Source organism: Ornithodoros turicata, chromosome 10, assembly GCF_037126465.1.
Source record: "Ornithodoros turicata isolate Travis chromosome 10, ASM3712646v1, whole genome shotgun sequence".
Classification (NCBI taxonomy): Eukaryota; Metazoa; Arthropoda; class Arachnida; order Ixodida; family Argasidae; genus Ornithodoros; species Ornithodoros turicata.
The window spans coordinates 33,603,411-33,609,410 of NC_088210.1; positions in this window are offsets into that span (position 1 = coordinate 33,603,411).

A 6,000-nucleotide genomic window follows, 5' to 3' on the forward strand; every position below is an offset into this window, starting at 1 on the left:
GCCTCTTCTTGAAATGGTAGTGCAACTACTGGTTCAACAACATCGTATCGGCGGTGGTTAAAACTATTGAGCAATAGTTATAACTGTTCTTTAGCTATATTTTTAACTTTTTGCACTCTATTTGTATCAAAGCTTTCGGTGCGCGTGGAAGCAGCACCAAGGTGGGATTTACGCGAGCTTTACATGGCTATGAGAGGGAGAACAACAGGATGGAGTGGGGGACGGTGTGGTGGTGGGGGGGCACAGCAACAACAAAAAATGCCTTTTGTAAGATGTGATTTGTGAATAGTTTATGAGGAGCGCTGGAGCTGCCTCAATTGTTTTTTTCCTTTAGAAGGCTCGAAGCCTTGATGTCTCGAGCCTTAATTGCCGGACTATGAAGGTGTAACTCATTCATCCGTTCCGTACGTGTTATCTCATTACCTGGCATCATGAACATTGTAAGTGGACTGTTTGCGACGAAGCTTTCGGAGACGCGGAAATTTGTTATGGTTGAACTGCAAGAGCATGTAGATGTCAGCAGCAGCAGAGTCGAAGCCAACTCTCCAGGCAAGCATCATATGTATATCATATGACTGACGAGAAGCGCAACATAAGCAAAGGGTGGCAAAATATAAACTTTTTTTATCCTTTACAGACTAAAAAAAAAAAAAAACTGTGAGAGCAGCACTGATGCCATTTTTGCGAGGGGGTTACGCGCCAGGCAGACATCCTCTGAGAAAGGGCCTGCAACTTCTAGACAACTAATTACCTAAAATTAATTAACTTTTTTATTTAGATGTCTTCGCGAAAATGCGAGACATCGGAATTGGAGGTAACCATTATTTGGACCCACCCTCTTCCTTAAAAATCCTGAGCGAGCAGGTACTTTGATGTAGAGGGTGTTTCAGTTAAATCCCCGGGCTAAATAACTCGCGAACGGGTGCATCAATCGAATAACTGTCTTTTTTAGGAGTATATGTCTGATACCACCTACAAGCTGCACACCGTGTGAATGAGTGGGAGGCGCTCATTATTTCAATAAAAATTCAAATGAGTTTCGTGAAAAAAATGTAACTTCTAAAGCAGGGCGCCGTCGACATTAAACTGGGTACTATACCCCCTTTTGGAACCTTCAGTGGACACCTTTTTTGGGAAAAATCTGCCACCGAACCGGGTCATTTGTTGTGAAAGAGCGTCCTTTTGCGCTTCACCGCTACCAGCCGGGACAAAATTCTGTAAACCGAAACCGATTACTTACTGCAACAAATGACCAGCTTCAGTGGCAGATTTTTCTCTAAAAGGTGTCCTGTGAAGTTCCCAAAAGGGGTAGTGATCATTTTAATGCCGACAGCGGCTTGCTTTAGAAGTCACGTTTTTTTTTTTGTCACAAAACACATTTGAATTTTTATTTAAATAATGAGCGCCTCCCACTCATTCACACGGTGCGCAGCTTGTAGGTGGTATCGGACAGATACTCGTAAAAGCAGAAAGTTCTTCTACTGGTGCACCCGTTCGCGAATTACTTAGCCCGGGGATTTAACTGAAACACTCGGTATATAAATCGTCCAACGTTGGTACGCAAAGGAGTTGAAACCAGAACTATGCACTTCTCGAGCGCAGAAAAGACATCTCTTCGTCTCTGCGCATGAGAGGAGGCAGTGAGAGGGAAGAGGGAGGGCGCCGCCGTAGCCAATGGGGCTTCCCGAGTGGAGTAACCGGGAGAGGAGATATGCGCAGAACGCTCGGTTACTTGCAGAGCGTATCTGGCCAATCAGCTCGGTCGCTACAAAACACGTGACCCTCGTCTTTCTCTCTTTTTGCGCGCAAAGAAGTGCGTGGTTTCGGATTTTTTTTTTATTCCGTGTAGCGCCGCGAAGCAACTGTGGATATGAGCGGCGTACAGATGTAGGCAGGTGGAGAGAGGACAGCAGGAAGGATAGGGAGGACAGCGGGGTTAGTATGCGTCCTGGACGTAGTATTATTAGTATACTTAGTTAGTATAGTATAGTTAGCATGGCACAGCTGGTGTGTAATAAGGACGGCCGATTTGAATGATGACTGGCTCCAATTGTACTGTCCCGAATTTCCCAGGAAACGTCTAATTAATAATGTAATTAATGAATTTTAGCTAATTAGTTTGCAGTAGTTGTATACACTGTCCTACGGGATGTCCGCCTGGCCGTAACCCAACTGCGAAAGCGAAATTGATGCAGCTCTAATGTTTTTTTTTTGTTTTTTTAAGTATATAAAACATCTTTGTCGAATAAAAAAGAGAAACCTGCATTTTCATGAAGTATCCCGTGGTTTCGATTGGTGAAATTATATTATGTTCCCCTTCGTCGATTTGATGAAACCTAAGGGTTCCTTCAGGACTACCTTTGTTGGATTCTGCCGGTTCCTCTGGATTTTCTTGGTTATTTACGAGTCTTAATGGATGCTCTAGTTCTTTGTTTGATAGAATTTTGGGTGGTCTCGTTCGGTTTTTATTTTTATTTTCAATTGATTGTTTTTTTATTGTCATGTGCATTCTTTCACAGTTTTATTACATTCTGATTGTTAGATGTTTGGCTTCAGAATTTCTTGAATCTCAATGGTTTCTTCAGATATTCACTGACATTTAACACAGTAGTGTACATTTGTGTTTTATATTTTTTTCCCTTCTTATCTGAGATTTCTTTTAATGGATTCTCTCGGATATTTTTGCACTCCGATTGGATAATGGTAGCTTCTTGTTGCTGGATTCGATTGGACTGTAATAGGTTGTAATTGGACTGTAGTTGGCACGCATATATTTATATAGAAACATATTTATTCGTATGGTGAACCATGTTATTCGTCAATTCATTGCTTCACTCATTCATTCTGACTCACCTAATAATATTGAAAGGTGCGTTACACTTTCCCCCTCACGGCATTACAAATGGCTTCGGGTTAATTTAGATGGCACTGCGACTAGTAATGAGAGGAAAAACCTGTCGATCCACAATGTGACAACAAAAAAAGTTGCTCTTGTACTAGACTTTGGTTATAAAATTTTGAAGGAAAATAAAAGTTGTCTTAACAACTGTTTCGCCCCGGCACCTCTGCACAACACGACCGATACTAACGGCTGAACCAATCCACAGCCACAACACGCAGACGTTTTACAGTGAATAAGGGATATTGTGCGGTGATTGATCAAACAGGAAACCGTTCTATCAAAGAAGCTTCTCGCAAGAACTCGATCAGAAGTGAGAAAGCCATCAAACGCACACATAAGCACCGTCAACATGCGACAAGCTCCCAACAAAAGCCACACACACACACACACATCGTGAGACAGATGAGGTTATTCGTGAACTCGCCCGGGCGTGGGAAGACTTCGAATTCCCCCCCAAACCGCGACTGACGTTTTCAGGTCACTGCATTACATTTTCTCGCCTCGCTGTAATATACACACACATGCGTAGAGAACGCATAAGTGAAGCAAAAAATTGCCATAACAACACAACCGCCGCCCCCACTTCGGAAGAAGGCAGGCATAATAACTCGCAGACGACGTGTCTGGTGGGAATTGCGCGTGACACGGAGCTTCATCTCTACTAGGACAGGTGGCGCTCGTGACTGCGATGTCATCATCATCGCATCTCTAACGATAGTTCGCTGGGCGGGAACGTTGTTTTCATGTGTGTGTGTGAGCTGTGTAATCACAAGTTCGCTGCGCATAAAGTTTGTGACTTTGTAGTTTCGAGAGAAAGAGCCTCGGTCATATGACAACAAAGAATAGCTAGTGTGTGTGTGTGTGACTGACTTCCGGGTAGTAAGCGTGACCCCGTCACGGTGGCGACTTCCTTGCAGGTCTGCGTCGTCTGCGATAATTAACGGGTCGTATATTAGAGGGCATGAATATGGGAACTGCAGTGAAGATAATTTCGCTCCGGTTTTTAGGCTGAGCATGAGGGGATAGTGTATTCTGAACTTTCTCGTTACTTTTCTTTTCTGTCACTTTGAGAGTCTGTTTATGTGTGTCTCTCCTGCATTCTGCTTAGCAAAGTCAGTTTTGACTACGCTAAAATACCATACTTCCCTTTCCTGGTTATACTGCAAACTGGAAGGTGCTTGTTTCGCTAAACATTTCATGACCTCAAGCGCATGCATTTGGCGAAGGGAAGAAATTAAGTAAAGCAGGTCCCAATACATACACATCACTGTCACAATGCGTGATCAATCCCATTACAAAGATTCTGACCATGCGCCACATCAACCTCCAATAGATGGCACGACGTGCGGAATACCGAATAAATGACTGTAAGAATGAATTTTGCAGTTAACTATAATTTACTAAGCTAAGAAGGCTACCATCCGAAAGAAGAAAATCCACAGATACCCGTCTACACATATATCCCACCTCGTAGTCTATGCTGGTGACCCAAACTGGTGCGGAAAATCTATCCAAGCGTTACACAAAGTTACGAAAAAGCCGAATCAAGACCATGCTTGACGATGAAGCAAGTTATTGATCGGCATGTAACACGCGAAAACGGAATCCCGTATCGACATGAATTGATCGGCCGGGACAACTCAAAAATCCCGAAGAGAAACACATTTTGCACCTCCGATCCCAGACCACTGTCACACGCAACTACCAGAAACCAAACAAGAGAAAAATCTCAACACCGTTACTTCTTCACAGCCACCCAGATGATCCGGCTTAGGGTACCTACAGACAGGCTAAATCCTAAAAGAGGCACTCGTCTCGGGGGTTCGTTCCTGGTGGTGGTGACCCCGTTGTTCTGGGGGAGCGACACGCAGGGGGTCACCGACAGTTCTTACAGGAAGACGCAGATGAATAGCATCGTGTACGTACGTCTTCTTCTCTTCCTCCGCCCGTCTGTCGCTCGCCCTCAGAAAAAGCTCATCCATCCGTCAAGTTGGAAGATTTTGTGTAACTCGTGGTATGGAAGATGGTGGTGGTATACATGACGGTGCTTTTTCCCGGTAACCACGGGCTGCCGTGGCCTAGTTTTCGTCCCTGTTCATTTTGTTGGGGAGAAACTTTCAATTATTCTGTTTGTTTAAAAACTTTTGTTGCTTGTTTTTTTGCCGGTAGTTCCTTCTGGTAGAGCCTGGAGCCTTCTGCTTTTTTCTTTTTTTTTTCTTTTTCTCGTAGTGGTTTTCGTTTTGAGACGTGATCGAAACCTCGCTTTTATATGTTTGTATATTTATTATTATTATTTTTTTTTCGTTTTTACTCTTCTTCGTTTCTCTCTCTCTCTCTCTCTCTCTCTCTACAGAGGTGTTGCTATAACGTCGTCTTGAGATGGGCGCCGCGTGTTATGCTTCGAAGTTCACAGACTTCCGTGAAGAGGTTCGGGTCATGGAGGCAAGATTTATGGGGGAAGTGTGGCTTCACTTCCGTGTTACTTTCATCTTCTTCTTTTTTTGCCCCAGTTTTTATTTGGAAGACGGAGATGAGGTGTTCTGGGGGCAAATTATTGGCCGTTAGTGTGTCTTACGTAATGGGTAGGTTCTCCGTGCATTGTTTTAGAAGTGAATGACGGGAAGATTCACGAAGTTTCGTCGAACGGTTCTCACGGTCTCACGCCTCGCTGGTTTAAAAAAAAATATATAACCAATTCGCATTGTGAATGCGAATAGGATGCCCGAGAGAAATATCTGTTTTGATTTATATTTTTATTATGGGCTTATTATTGCTTTCCGGCTATGAAGGAGACGCGCATTGAAAACGAAACAGAGCAAAATCCCTCTGCTCCTCGTATTCATGCGGTTTTCGCGACATTAGATCGCTTTTTACGTTCCTCGTTCGATGTAGAGCAAATGTTGGCACTGTTTCCCTGCGAAGTCGGCCCAGGCAGCCACCATGCAGCCACACCGGCAGGCAATCCGGTCGGCAATAACACGACAACAACGAATGCACCGCTGCGGGTTAACACACGTTAACAGGCTCACAGATTTACACATTGGCACAAGCTCCCATGCTGGTGCAGAGTGGTTGCGAACCCTGCGCTAATCAGTTTG